The sequence below is a fragment of the Eubalaena glacialis genome, chromosome X, assembly GCF_028564815.1.
Source record: "Eubalaena glacialis isolate mEubGla1 chromosome X, mEubGla1.1.hap2.+ XY, whole genome shotgun sequence".
NCBI lineage: Eukaryota > Metazoa > Chordata > Mammalia > Artiodactyla > Balaenidae > Eubalaena > Eubalaena glacialis.
Genome location: NC_083736.1, coordinates 103,281,397 through 103,297,942, shown reverse-complemented (window position 1 = coordinate 103,297,942; position 16,546 = coordinate 103,281,397).

The window sequence follows — 16,546 nt, the reverse complement described above, 5'->3', positions numbered from 1 at the left end:
GAAAGAATATTTGAAGAAGTAATGGCTAAAACTTTGCCAATTCTATGAAAAACCTTAATCTACGCATACAAAAAGCTCAATAAATTCTAGGTAGGATAAAGTTAAAGAAATCCATAACTAGACACTGTTAAAATTAAATTTAAAAATGGAGACCAAACTTGAAAATTCCCTGAGCAGACAAAACCACTTAAGCCACGTAGGTGAAACTTAACTTGGGCCACTTCTTGTAAATGCCTCTGATAATCATGAAAGAAAATTAAGTCATCTTCCTAAAAATAGTATAAGATTATCACTTTTAATCAAGCCCTTGCCGTCTGGAAACCCCCACTGTAATAACCAATCATTATAAAGCTTAAACAACTTTGTCATTTTCACTTTATAAGCCATCCTGTAACATCATGCCTCTGACCTTCGTATCAGTCTTTGAGTTTAAAAGCTCCTAGTTTGTGAACTGTTCTTATAGGCACAATAAATACTTACTAAATACTACTTATTGATTTGGTGATTTTAATTTTGATATTTCTGGATTTGTGACGACACATCATAATCAAGCTGTTTGAAAGTCAATGAAAAAAAGAAAATCTTGAAAGTATGGTACCTAGTTGTCTCTATTTTTTATTTTAAAATGTATGCTTTAGGACTATCTATGTCACCCTATATTCAAACAGCCAAACACATGAATTAGATCTTCATTTTTATGGAAATGAATACTTGTATGGGAAATTGTACTATTTTTCTGTTATTATATTAGCTTACAGAAAGCCTGATTGTTTGGATCTAGGATCCATAATCAAAATACTTGCAGGTAAATTATCTCAGAGGAAAAAAAAAAACCTTGATTATTAAATAAATCAAAATATAGAAACCATTACAGAAATATCTCAACAATCAACTTTCATTTATTCAGTTTGGGGAAATGGCATATTTCTTAATTGATCACTCTGGGCAACTAAAAGTTGTCAGCCCTTTCTACTTTACATAAATTGCTATTTTTCAAATAATGAGGACATAATAACATGAAAAACAGAAAATCTACTCTAGTGAGAATAACCATTTTTTCTTCAGTGATTGAACCTTGTTTACAGCTTTAATGTCCCCATGGAGAATATGATATCTCATCATCCAGTACTAGAGATACAACTGGTTTTGGAAAACTTGGGATGAATACACACCAAGTCTTAACCAGTCCTTGTATGTTGCTTTAAAAAAAAGTCAACTCCTTATGTTGGTTTGCTTACTCTTTCTCATCAGATAGTGGGCAGAAAATGCCAAAGAAATCTGTTTATTTGATCTTTTCCATAGTCTGGCCTTCAGATACACAAACAATTTTTGCACCTGACTGTAAATTAAGTACTCTGGAAGCTATTGAATGCTTTTGGAAGACTGAGGCAATGTTTAGTAGGCTTTTTCATAGGATCTTTAAGGATCTCTAAGGACATGAATAAGTTAATCCAACTTCCTAAGGTATCTTTCCTAAAGCCAGTAAGACTTTGATGTAACAGAAGAATCTGCCTCAAACAGTTTGAAAGGACTATGAACTTGACTGAAGAAAAATACAATAAAGAGCCAGTCTTGTTTTCATTTACTCTAACTCTCTAGTGGAGATAAGAGTAGTATAAACCTGTTGGGAAAAGACTTCAGAAAGTTTACAGGACATGGAAGGGGGCAGAGGCTACTTCTTCCAAACTTCTTTCACAAGCCTGCTACCTAGCTGGGTTAATCTACAGAGCAGTAGCTTTCTTTCCTAAATGCCTGTATGGCTGTGCAGGAGAGGAGATAAGGTCAAGTTGCTACCAGGGCAGTAAGTCATTCATTCATTCAACAAATATATAATAGAAAGCTATCATGGACCAGGCACTGTAATAGGCCTTGGAGATATAAGAGTGAACATAAATTGACACAGGTCCCACCCTTACAGTGGCTACAGTCAGGTGAGGAGTAATTTTTCTTGTCCAAGTTCCCAATTATACAAACTTCCAATAAGAGTTCTTAAGTGTCTTTCAAAGTCCACTCCAAAGAATAATTTTTTTCAGCATATTCCAAATTGCAGAACATTGGGCAAAAATTAGAATCCTCTACCCCTACCCAGGCCCCATTTACAGCCCTAAAGACCACAGAACTATCTCCTGCAAAGCTGTTAGGGGCACCTATGGCCTTTTCTGTTGTGTTTGTTCTTCTTAGGCCCAGTCTGAAGATAGCATTCTCATTCCAAACAAAAAAGAAAATACCCTGAGCAAGATAGAAAGATAAATAGCGTATGATATCGCTTTTATTTGTAATGTAAAAAAAGGTTACAAATGAACTTATCTACGAAACAGAAATAGAGTTACAGATGTAGAAAATAAACATGGTTACTGGGGGGCAAGGGGAGAGAGATAAATTGGAAGATTGGAATTGACACATACAAACTACTATATATAAAATAGATAACTAATAAGTCCCTACTCTATAGCACAGGGACTACATTACAGAGTATAACCTACTCAATACTCTGTAATGGCCCATATGGGAAAAGAATCTAAAAAAGAGTGGATATATGTATATGTATAACACAGCAGTCCCCAGCCTTTTTGGCAACAGGGACTGGTTTCGTAGAAGACAATTTTTCCATGGACCGGGGGCAGGGGTGGAGGGATGATTTCAGGATGATTCAAGCGCATTACATTTATTGTGCCCTTTATTTCTATTATTATTACATTGTAATATACAATGAAATAATTATACAACTCACCATAATGCAGAATCAGTGGGAGGCCTGAGCTTGTTTTCCCTTGCCGCTCACTGATAGGGTTTTGATATGAGTCTGCAAGCAATTGATTTATTATGGTCTCTGTGCAAACCTCTCTGCTAATGATAATCTGTATTTGCAGCCACTCCCCAGCGCTAGCATCACCGCCTCAGCTCCACCTCAGATCATCAGGCATTAGATTCTCATAAGGAACACGCAACCTAGATCCCTCGCATGTGCAGTTCACGGTAGGGTTCACGCTCCTATGAGAATCTAATGCTGCCACTGATCAGACAGGAGGCGGAGCTCAGGCAGTAATGTGAGCGATGGGGAGCAGCTGTAAATATAGATGAAGCTTCGCTCGCTCACCCGCTGCTCACCTCCTGCTGTGAGGCCTGGTTCCTAACAGGCCATGGACCAGTCTGGTCCGTGGCCTGGGGGTTGGGGACTCCTGGTATAACAGATTCATTTTGCTGTACACCTGAAACTAACACAACACTGTAAATCAACTCTACCCCAATAAAAATTATTAAAATATATATATATATATACTATATTTTTATATAGTATAAAAAATATTCTGATACTATAACCTTATCTCCTTGTTTCTAACTGGTCCTTGGAAGCCTAGAAGAACAACCCCCTCCCAAATGGTGTTTTGTTTTATGGATTTAGTCAAATGCTCAACAAGCACATTAAAAACTGTGTTGACCCACAGGGTCTACTTCCTTCTCCTTTGTTTCCCTCCAGCGTTCCATTTATAAACCTGCATGGAGCTATGGGGTCAGGGCTTAGAACAGAATTGCTGCAAAATGGTTTGATTAGTCATTGCTCTGAATAGATTAAAGCAGCATGAACACCTGCCTTGCTGAGGAGGACAAAAGGTGAGACTGTAGAAATGAATTAAAATAATTTGCTTCCAGGGGACACTATAGGGCATACACCATCAAATCTGTTTCTTCCTTTTCCCAGCAGCTAATAAAAGGAAATAGTGAAAAGACATTCAGCATTGACATGAAATCATCAGACTTCTAACTTCAGTGCTGGAGAAGTAGCATAAATGGCTTCATTACTGATATTTCTCTACATAATGTAGAAGTGATAAAGGCAAACCTTGGTAATAAGCCAAGATAAACTGAAAAGACAGTCCACACCAGGTTGTGGGGTGGGGTTGGAGAGAGTGGTGAAGAAGAAAAGAAAGCAAGCATCTCCAAATAATTACCACTTGTCAGTCTCCAACTCTATAAGTGCTTCATAATTGCCTTTGGCTCAGCCCTGAGCTTTTTCCACTGAATATTTGCTGAGAGGCTTAAAAATCATGAACAAAAAAAGGAAGCTTCCAGACAAAGAAAAATATCCCCAATGGGACAAATCTCTATGAGACCACGCACTGACATCAGCATTCACAGCCAGCCTAAACCTGGTTGAAAAGAACATTCTTCCTTTTGGAAGAATTAAAAATGAAAGGAGATTTGGACCCCTTAATGTACCCTGACTGCTCCTCTTTTTTCGGACTTTATTTCAAACATAGTGGCCAGAACCCTTTCCCATGGGAGGGTGAGAAAGCAGAGGGATACTCAGAAGTCCCTGCCTGATGTCCTTCTGAATCCCTTGTGTCAACCAGATGGTTAGCACTGAGAAGGGCAGAAACAAAGAGTGCTTTTCAGAGTCCAGAGAAAATGAGTAGGTGGGAAAATAACCTCAATTAATGCTATCAGAGTAATGGTTCTCCACTCTTTCCTTTCATAATCCTCCACGTCCCACATTTGCCTTTATCAAAACAAAAGCCCTGGTTGATCTCTTAGCACAGAGTTATTTAACCTGAACTCATGCTCCCCTAGAGCATCCATGGATGGTTATCAGGGAGTCCAGGAGCCTATGGAAATATGCAAAATTTCACATTCATGTGTCCATAGAACTTTTTAAAAAGATATTTCATAGCTTTTATCAGACTCTCATGGGACCTTTTACTCTTAAAAGGTTAAGCATCACTGTTTTCGATGTTGCCGCTACTGAACATCTGTATGTCTGCCCTCTTGGATTTCAGCAGATTCAAAGGGAAGAGAGAGGTAAAAGAAAAGTGGCTATGTCTGGGCTGGTGGTGGGGGACAAATCATTTCAGTCAGGAGAAATTGGTTGGAAGAGCTAAAAGGAGCTCCACTGCCTAGGTCTCTGCCCATGTCCTTTAATCTCTTCAAGATTATACCTGCTTTCTCCATGCCACTGCTCCTTCCGGAAGTGAAGAAATCTCAAACTCCAATTTGAAAAATGCTACCTGATTAAAAAATCTCTTCTAAGAGCCTCATCCTGGGCCCCAAGATTTTTTAAATCATTTACCAAGATACTGTCCACACTTGGAATTCTTCTCGTTTCATGGTCTTTATATTCTTTTTCATGTGCCAAATTGGAATTTCCATTTCTAAGAAAAGCTACCAACCTATATTCTGACAACTTCTAAAACATGGGTGACTTAGTTCTGGCCTAGCATCATTCTAGCTTCCTGGGTAGTGCACATACCCTTTGCTTCATAGGGACAGTAGAATGGTCCTGCCAAGTTTTAGATATAGTATTTCCTTAAAGGATCACCATCATTTCTCTCAAGCAGATAAATAAAAACCAAACTCCTAGCAATGGACTACAAGGTTTACATGATTGCATCCACCAGCTTCATCCACCCTGCCATCAATCTCACTACTTTACTGACCTCATCTGCCATTCTCCTCCTCTCTGATGTTGCTCCAGCCACACTGGCCTCCTCACTGTTCCTCAAACACACAAGCACACTCTAGCCTCATATCCTGTGGACTGGTTGTTCCCTCTATCTAGAAACAATCTCCTACTAGAAACCACCAAAGCTGGCTCCCTTGCTTTCTTCAGGTCTCTGCTCAAATATCACCTTCTCAGAAAGGTCTTTTCTGACCACCTCATTTAAAAGAGTGACTAACCTCCACTTCATCTTTCTCTTTCCCCTTTACTCTGTTTTATTTTTCTTAGTATATCTCACCATCTGAGATATATTTATTTTCTCCCCTCCGCTAGACTGTAAGCTCCATGAAGGCAGGAACTCCACCTACCTTGTTCCCGGCGCCTTATCCCAGCACCTAGCACAATGTCTAATGCATAGTAGGTACTCAGTAAATATCTGTTGAGTGAACAATGAGCAGAGAATGATGAGCAGAGAGCTCAGTATCAAAGCTCCCATACTGACTTTCTCATTGGCAATTTAGGTAAAAAGAAAAAACTCTATATTAACCATGCACTTCATTTCTATTCCAAAGTCAGATGAGACCTTGAAGTATAAGTTTCATTGCCAAGCCCTTCAATCTAAATTACAATGTTCATTATACTTCTTCGTCAAAGCTCCCTGCCCTTTTCTTTCATAGCACTATTCAACATGTGTAATGATCATGCATTTATTTTTTAAAAGATGTTTAACATATGCTTCCTCCCATTAGAATGAAAGCTGATGAGGGGTCTGGGACCAGGCTGGCCTTGTTGGCTACTTGTAGCTAGCGCCCAAGTGCACTAATGGGGACCTGATAGACTCAATAAATGCGTTGAATGAGTAAATGAACAAATGAGAAGACCTTTATAGAAGTTAAGTCCTCTTTGTTCTTAGCTACACTATCCCAATACGAACGCCAGGGATGCAGTTTAAAAAATGAATAACTCCCTCAAAACCACTATTTGAGGATTTGAAGTAGAAATACGGACATAAAGGAAAGTAAAACCCCAGTTAACATGAATATTTTACTTTCCATTTCTGACACTGTGTGGTCACTATTCATATGGTATCTGACCACAGATTTTGAGAAAATTGGTGAACAGAAGGAAGTGGGAGAAGGATGCTTTCTCATATTAGATTTGGTACAGGAGAGAAGATAAGTACCATCTAAAATTGTTTATGTTCTAGTCTCCAGAACTATGAAAGAAGCAGACATGTAGTACAGTCTCCAATTTGTTTTGGATTTGACAATTTTGCTGAATGACTTGGCTCTTCAAATCACTCAAGGCTCATTGAAACTTTATTTTCATATATAGAGCAGATGCATGAGAACAAACATAAAACTTGCTCTCATTGTTTTCTTGAGTTTTCTTTGGAGCCACCATCAAATAAAACCTCACATTTGTAGAGCTAGCCACAATTTAGCATTTTTACCTATGTGGATTATTTCATTTAATGCTTACTACACTGGGAGATAGGTACTATTAATATCACCATTTTCCACATGAGTAAGCTATGTCCTAGAGAGAAGCAATGACATTTCCCGGGTTACACAGGTGGTACATGACAGAGTCAGGATTTTAACCTCGATTTTTAACTTCAAGTCCAGTGCTCCTTCCATGACATCCTTCTGTTTCCATATTTTGCCCCCAGGAAAGATTGGCTGTCCAGGGTGACAAACTTGTCCTGGTTTGCCTAGGTCTTTCCTGGTTTTAGCACTGAAAGTTCTGTCTCTCAGGAACCCTCTCAGTCCCAGGTAAACCAGGATGGTTCATCACCCTCGTTGTCACTCAGACCATATCTATAAACTCATCCTTCTTTCTACCCTACAATATCCATACTTCAACCCAAATTTGATTTTTGTTTTATCCCCGTGCTCTTATCTGTCATATGAGAACAAAGATTTAGAGAAAACAAGTTTATGGACTTTTTGGTTTTGTTTCATGCCTAGTTCAGCATCCAGTGTAAACAGGCACTTAATAAAGTCTGCTTACTAATTCTGTGACAGGCACTGTGATTCATGTTGAGGAAGGAGCAATAAAGACTGGATTCAAGGTATGGGTCTGCTCTTTGGTTACAGGCAAGAGCTTTCCCCTCTTCTGGATCTCAATTTCCTCATCCGAAAATAGGTATAATAATCCCTGACTTGCCCATCCCATAATGATGAAATAAGATATATATGAAAATAACCTGGAAAGGGCTAAGTATATTAGTAACATTGTATCAGAAAAGCTCGAGGCAGATGATGAGCCTAGCATCATGGTACTGTGTGGTAGAACAGCCTGATTCAAGTCAGCCGTTTTGTACTCAACACTGCGCTGCGAGGCAGGCAGTGCATCATTAAGGCAGTGGAAATCAACAGATTAGCTCTGCCACAATCACATCATTCGGCCTTAGCTTTTCCCTTATTATGGCCACCTGATGGCTAAGACCATAGCCCTCTTTCATCCTTCTTGGAGCCTATTTACTTATTTGCTAAATTTGCCAAATGTGTTCTCTGCCTCTGGGTTCAATTAGCAACAGGCAGGATGTGACATTCTGCCATTAGTACCTAGACCACTTCTTGAATGACAGGAAACTTAGAAATAGCCCCATGCTCACATTTCTAGATATTCAAAGTAAATGTAATTTAAGAAAACTGACAATTTTAAAGCCTTGAACCTTAGAGAGCATGTCACCAATGATTTCCTCATCCAAAGAGGAAATGACATATGTAACCACTTTCCCAGATCTCTCATACACCCAGTTGCTTATACTAAGGAACCTGGTGCTGAGTGCCTGGCAAAAGCGTAAGATTAAATCTGAGGGGGCGAAAAAAAAACCATGATGAAAAAGAGACACACCAAGGAAGAGGCAATTGCAGCTTGGCATTTCACCGTGAGTTTGGGCCTTTTTCCAGAGCCAGAGTGAGACCCAAGATGAGGCTGTTGTCACGGTGACTGTGACAGCTGAGCTGAGGCAGTGCCTTGAGGTTGGTGAGACCTCTCCATACACCATGGCCAGGAAAAACCAGATAACAGAACAACTGTTAAATCAGCTGGGGCTTTGATACATTTCCACCCTCTTTTTTCATGCTCTCCAGCTACATCCTCAAGCGGTGATTGTTTCAGACTGACCGACCGGCCAGGGGCCTCCTCTCAAGAAAACCTTTTTCTTTTTTTTCATCTTTTTTAGTTTTTTTGTATTCCTTTGATTTCTTTTTCTTCCCTGATTGCCGTGGCTAGGACTTCCAAAACTATGTTGAATAATAATGGTGAGAGTGGACATCCTTGTCTTGTTCCTGATCTTAGAGGAAATGCTTTCAGTTTTTCACCATTGAGAATGATGTTTGCTGTGGGTCTGTCGTATATGGCCATTATTATGTTGAGGTAGGTTGCCTCTATGCCCACTTTCTGGAGAGTTTTTATCATAAATGGGTGTTGAATTTTGTCAAAAGCTTTTTCTGCATCTACTGAGATGATCATATGGTTTTTATTCTTCAATTTGTTAATATGGTGTATCACATTGATTGATTTGCGTATATTGAAGAATCCTTGCATCCCTGGGATAAATCCCACTTGATCGTGGTGTATGATCCTTTTAATGTGTTGTTGGATTCTGTTTGCTAGTATTTTGTTGAGGATTTTTGCATCTATATTCATCAGTGATATTGGTCTATAATTTTCTTTTTTTGTAGTATCTTTGTCTGGTTTTGGTATCAGGGTGATGGTGGCCTCATAGAATGAGTTTGGGAGTGTTCCTTCCTCTGCAATTTTTTGGAAGAGTTTGAGAAGGATGGGTGTTAGCTCGTCTCTAAATGTTTGATAGAATTCACCTGTGAAGCCATCCGGTCCTGGACTTCTGTTTGTTGGAAGATTTTTAATCACAGTTTCAATTCCATAACTTATGACTGGTCTGTTCATATTTTCTATTTCTTCCTGGTTCAGTCTTGGGAGGTTATACCTTTCTAAGAATTTGTCCATTTCTTCCAGGTTGTCCATTTTATTGGCATAGAGTTGCTTGTAGTAGGCTCTTAGGATGCTTTGTATTTCTGTGGTGTCTGTTGTAACGTCTCCTTTTTCATTTCTAATTTTATTGCTTTGAGTCCTCTCCCTCTTTTTCTTGATGAGTCTGGCTAATGGTTTATCAATTTTGTTTATCTTCTCAAAGAACCAGCTTTTAGTTTTATTGATCTTTGCTATTGTTTTCTTTGTTTCTATTTCATTTATTTCTGCTCTGATATTTATGATTTCTTTCCTTCTGCTAACTTTGGGTTTTGTTTGTTCTTTCTCTAGTTCCTTTAGGTGTAAGGTTAGATTGTTTACTTGAGATTTTTCTTGTTTCTTGAGGTAGGCTTGTATAGCTATAAACTTCCCTCTTAGAACTGCTTTTGCTGCATCCCATAGGTTTTGGATCGTCGTGTTTTCTTTGTCATTTGTCTCTCGGTATTTTTTGATTTCCTCTTTGATTTCTTCAGTGATCTCTTGGTTATTTAGTAACGTATTGTTTAGCCTCCATGTGTTTGTGTTTTTTACATTTTTTTCCCTGTAATTCGTTTCTAATCTCATAGCGTTGTGGTCAGAAAAGATGCTTGATATGATTTCAATTTTCTTAAATTTACTGAGGCTTGATTTGTGACCCAAGATGTGATCTATCCTGGAGAATGTTCTGTGCGCTCTTGAGAAGAAAGTGTAATCTGCTCTTTTTGGATGGAATACCCTATAAATATCAATTAAATCTATCTGGTCTATTGTGTCATTTAAAACTTCTGTTCCCTTATTTATTTTCACTTTGGATGATCTGTCCATTGGTGTAAGTGAGGTGTTAAAGTCCCCCACTATTATTGTGTTACTGTCAATTTCCTCTTTTAGAGCTGTTAGCAGTTGCCTTATGTATTGAGGTGCTCCTATGTTGGGTGCATATATATTTATAATTGCTATATCTTCTTCTTGGATTGATCCCTTGATCATTATGTAGTGTCCTTCCTTGTCTCTTGTAACATTCTTTATTTTAAAGTCTATTTTATCTGATATGAGTATAGCTACTCCAGCTTTCTTTTGATTTCCATTTGCATGGAATATCTTTTTCCATCCCCTCACTTTCAGTCTGTATGTGTCCCTAGGTCTGAAGTGGGCGTTTTGTAGACAGCATATATATGGGCCTTGTTTTTGTATCCATTCAGCAAGCCTGTGTCTTTTGGTTGGAGCATTTAATCCATTCACATTTAAGGTAATTATCGATATGTATGTTCCTATGACCATTTTCTTCATTGTTTTGGGTTTGTTTTTGTAGGTCCTTTTCTTCTCTTGTGTTTCCCACTTAGAGAAGTTCCTTTAGCATTTGTTGTAGAGCTGGTTTGGTAGTGCTGACTTCTCTTAGTTTTTGCTTGTCTGTAAAGTTTTTGATTTCTCCATCGAATCTGAATGAGATCCTTGCTGGGTAGAGTAATCTTGGTTGTAGGTTCTTCCCTTTCATCACTTTAAGTATATCATGCCACTCCCTTCTGGCTTGTAGAGTTTCTGCTGAGAAATCAGCTGTTAACCTTATGGGAGTTCCCTTGTATGTTATTTGTTGTTTTTCCCTTGCTGCTTTCAATAATTTTCCTTTGCCTTATTTTTTGCCAATTTGATTACTGTGTGTCTCGGCATGTTTCTCCTTGGGCTTATCCTGTATGGGACTCTCTGCGCTTCCTGGACTTGGGTGGCTATTTCCTTTCCCATGTTAGGGAAGTTTTCGACCATAACCTCTTCAAATATTTTCTCGGGTCCTTTCTCTCTCTCTTCTCCTTCTGGGAACCCTATAATGTGAATGTTGTTGCGTTTAATGTTATCCCAGAGGTCTCTTAGGCTGTCTTCATTTCTTTTCATTCTTTTTTCTTTATTCTATTCCGCAGCAGTGAATTCCACCATTCTGTCTTCCAGATCACTTATCCGTTCTTCTGCCTCAGTTATTCTGCTATTGATTCCTTCTAGTGTAGTTTTCATTTCAGTTATTGTATTGTTCATCTCTGTTTGTTTGTTCTTTAATTCTTCTAGGTGTTTGTTCTTTAATTCTTCTAGGTCTTTGTTAAACATTTCTTGCATCTTCTCGATCTTTGCCTCCATTCTTTTTCCCAGGTCCTGGATCATCTTCACTATCATTATTCTGAATTCTTTTTCTGGAAGGTTGCCTATCTCCACTTCATTTAGTTGTTTTTCTGGGGTTTTATCTTGTTCGTTCATCTGGTACATAACCCTCTGCCTTTTCATCTTGTCTATCTTTCTGTGAATGTGGTTTTTGTTCCACAGGCTGCAGCATTGTAGTTCTTCTTGCTTCTGCTGTCTGCCCTCTGGTGGATGAGGCTATCTAAGAGGCTTGTGCAAGCTTCCTGATGGGAGGGACTGTTGGTGGGTAGAGCTGGGTGTTGCTCTGGTGGGCAGAGCTCAGTAAAACTTTAATCTGCTTGACTGCTGATGGGTGGGGCTGGGTTCCCTCCCTGTTCGTTGTTTGGCCTGGGGCAACCCAACACTGGAGCCTACCTGGGCTCTTTGATGGGTCTAATGGTGGACTCTGGGAGGGCTCACGCCAAGGAGTACTTCCCAGAACTTCTGCTGCCAGTGTCCTTGTCCTCACGGTGAGACACAGGCACCCCCCATCTCTGCAGGAGACCTTCCAACACTAGCAGGTAGGTCTGGTTCAGTCTCCTATGGGGTCACTACTCCTTCCCCTGGGTCCCGATATGCACACTACTTTGTGTGTGCCCTCCAAGAGTGGAGTCTCTGTTTCCCCCAGTCCTGTCAAAGTCCTGCAATCAAATCCCACTAGCCTTCAAAGTCTGATTCTCCAGGAATTTCTCCTCCCGTTGCCAGACCCCCAGGTTCAGAAGCCTGATGTGGGGCTCAGAACCTTCACTCCAGTGGGTAGACTTCTGTGGTATAAGTGTTCTCCAGTTTGTGAGTCACCCACCCAGCAGTTATGGGATTTGATTTTGCTGTGATTGCATCCCTCCTACCGTCTCATTGTGGCTTCTCCTTTGTCTTTGGCTGTGGGGTATCTTTTTTGGTGAGTTCCAGTGTCTTCCTGTCGATGATTGTTCAGCAGTTAGTTGTGATTCTGGTGTTCTTGCAAGAGCAAGAAAACCTTTTTCTTTCTACCACCTTCGTTGTTGATGACAGTTGGTAAAATGAGCAATAACCTCCCAAATTAATATCCTGGCCTGATTTTTGGTCCCTCACAGATGTCTAATCCTCACACAGCATCCAGAGAGACCCTTCAAACTTCTCCATAGCTCTCCATCTCATACTGAGCCAAAGGCAAAGCACAGGCCCTCACTATCTGCCCTCTAATACCCCAGTTACCTCTCTCACCTCATTTCCTACTACTGTTCTTCTTGGTTGCTCAACTCCTGCTGCCCTGGCCCCTTTCGTACCCTGTGTCCACATCAGCCATTCCCCTGCTCGAGGGCCTTGGCACTTGTCCTGTACCCTCTGCCTAGAATGCTTTTCCCCAGATATTTGTGTTTCTTCAGCCCTTTTCTGCAATGTCACCTTCTCAGTGATCCTTTCCCTGGTTTCTCTGTCTCAAACTGAAACTCTCTCACTTAGGATTCCTCTAATACTTCTTATCACCTTCTCCTCCTTTATTTTTCTTCCTGGTACTCAGCATTATCTAACATACAATGACATATTTTACTTATTTTTTTTATTGTCTATCTCCCTCAGAAAGATTGTAAACTCTATGAAAGAGAGGATTTCTCTCTGTCTTGTATCCCTAGCACCTAGGAAAGCACCTCACTCCCAGCAGGCACTTGTTAAATATTTAAATATCTGTTAAAGAACTAGTAAGTAAGTGAATGAATGAAAAAGATTAATCTTATAGGGTAAACTGTGCTAAAGTAATCATCAGTTGAGGTTTTTCTGTTTTGTTTTGTTTTGTTTTGTTTCTTTCCAGGAGAAAAGAATGACTGAATGGGGCTTCCCTGGTTGGGCAGTGGTTAAGAATCCACCTGCCAATGCAGGGGACACAGTTCGAGCCCTGGTCTGGGAAGATCCCATTTGCTGTGGAGCAGCTAAGCCTGTGCACCACAACTACTGAACCTGCACTCTAGAGCCTGCAAGCCACAACTACTGAGCCCGTGTGGCACAACTACTGAAGCCCGCGTGCCTAGAGCCCATGCTCTGCAACAAGAGAAGTCACCGCGATGAGAAGCCCGCACACCGCAAGGAAGAGTAGCCCCACACTCGCCGCAACTAGAGAAAGCCCACGCACAGCAATGAAGACCCAACACAGCCAAAAATAAATTTTTTAAAAATTTTTTTAAAAAATGACTGAATGGCTTAAACATGAAAATACATATGCGTCCATTTGCGGACAGATGCAGGAGATACTGAGATGCTTAAGGGCAGAGAGACTGCCTTCCCTATCTGCCCTCAGACGTGCCATCCCCACCCCCCACTCCCTACCTGAAGTGCTTAGCAGATAAGACACATCAATAGGATGAGATGCAAGAACAATTTCTGGCACAAGTAAAACTATCAATAGTTTAATTTTTTAAGCTACTGTGTATTGAGAATTTACTATGTGCCAGGTCCTTTATATAACCACATAAAATCCTCACACAAACACATCAAAGTACATATCATTACCCCTATTTTATAGAAGAGGAGAGTAAGACTTAGAGAAATTGAGTAATGTGCCAAAAGTCACATGAGTAGAAATACACAGAACTGGTTTTCAAAACCAGGTCAATAGCACGCAGAGACTCTGCTCTTTCTGTACCACCATACTACTCTAGCTGAGGGGAGGGAATGTACCCTCATCCAAAGTTTTCATTCTGACAAACAGGTCAAAACTCTCAGACTTGAAATTACTTGGCATTTGCAGTACTTTCCACTCCCAGCTACAAAAGGCCCCTGCACTGACAGGAATGAAATTGCTGCCCTGTCCCGCCCCCTGCAGCACATCACAACAAATGTCAATCTTCTCCCTTGCAGGCTGTTGACTGTATTTGCCTGTATTTCCCTGACTATATTTCATTTCCATTAGCAGACCTAGAGCTGGAAGACCAAAACCAGAATTTTGTACTGTAATTGTCACATAGCAGTCTGATCACATTGGGAGAAATGGAACGCATGTAGTCCTCCTTGTTTATGGCATGCTAATGGGCTCTAAGGCATTCCAAGCCTATGTCACTGTACAGAGCAAGTTCCCAGAGACGAAACATTCCACTGAACACCAGATGAGTGGAAGGCACCAGGTTTCCCTGCCAAACAATTTTCTTCCCTTTCTTATAGCCACCCTTTCCCAAAAAGGAGAGTCTGTTATGCATTCAATGTACGTTAGATGAGCACAGCGACCAGGCCCTGTGCTAGGTGTCAAGGACAGAAAGGTGATTGTGATTCCATCTAGCAGGGGAGAGAGATATGTAATCAGATGATAAATGACCACCCAATGTGCCAAAGACTATAATGGGGCATAGGAAGAGGGTTCAGGAGACACATAAAGAGGGGGAAACCTGACTTTTACTAGAGGATGTAGAGAAAGGTTTTCCTGACGACATTACAAAGAACCACTCAATTCTTTTTAAATCAACCACATATCGAACAACGAATTTTTTCAAGGTATGGTGTTAGGACTTAACCATCCAGATGTTTACTTCTGTAAAGTAAGTGAGGAGCTTTCATCATGGCCAGTTCACTGAAGTGCAAGTGGTCATGACTTCATCCCACGTGTACTGATGGCTCCGTGATGTGTGGCCCAGAGACACAGAATTTCTAACACTGACCAATAAACCTGTAATGCCAACCCTTGGTCACAAGGGGGACAGGTGAGAATCTGAATTCTGGAGTTTTAAAAGCCGAAGGACATATAGAATCCATCCAGTTGAGTGGTTTGCAAAACCACAGGGCAGAGAGTAGGGGGTGGGCGGAAGCCCAGCGTATGGGGCTACAGACTCTACACCCAAGCTTGAAACAATGCAACTCTGCTGTTTTATATATTGAGTTTCTGTGTCTGCTTTTGTTTGAGATGAGGGTCCTGTTGCTGAAAAGAATTTAAACTGATCCACTCACTCATTTTAGAGATGAGGGAAACTAAAGCGCAAAGAAGGAAAATAATTCACCCCAGATGACACTGTGTCACATTGAGCAAATGATTTAGAAGAGAGAAAAGAAGAGATCTGAAGCAAATGATTTTACCTCTATGAGCCTCAGTTTCTCCATCTGTGAAATGGGAATGATAATAGTGTATATCTATATGGTTGCTTTGAGGATTCATTGAGCTAATGCATTCATATACTTAGGCCAGTACCTGAAACATACTAGATATAGGAAAAATATTGACTACTACTATTATAATGATGATGATGATGCAGTCAGTTCCAGTTACTTCTTATAACTCAAGTTTCCTGCTTTGCAAACCAGCATTCTGTTCTCTGCATTACACTGGCTCAGGACAGGCACTGGTCAGTGTGACTTGACACAGTTGACCATTCTTCCCTCCTGGATTCACTTTTTTCATTTGGGTTTCTGGGAAAGGCACTCCCTCACTGGGTTTGCCCTCTTACTTCACTAGTTGCTCCTTCTTAGCCTCCTCTGCTGCCGCCTCATTTCCCTGACCTTTAGATCGCCATGGCACTTAGGCTTCAGATCTCTTTTGTCTTCTACACTCATTCCCTAGGGCATCTCATTCAGGCCCAGGGCTTTAAATTCCCTCTGTCTGTTGATGACTCACAAATTCGTATGGCCAGCTCAGAACTCTCTCCCCTGGGCTCCAGAGTCATGATACCAATCCAGCATCTCCATTTCAACATAGACTTCTCAAAGTAAATGATTTTCTTCCCAGGTTTGCTCTTACTCTCACTATTCTCCATTTCATTGAATGCCCCCAACATCCTCCCAGTTGTTCAAACCAAAAACCCAGGAACCTCCTTTCTTTGCCTCCCATCCCATATCTAATCCATCAGCAAGTCCTGTTGGCTATGCCTCTAAAATTCATGACATTCATGATATTCACAAATTCATCCACTTCTCAACCCTGCTTTGCTAAAAGCCTAGGCTAAGCTACCATTATCTTTGGCCTAAATTACCACAAAAACCTCCAGTCTGATCTCCCTGCATTCACTCTTGCTGCCTTAT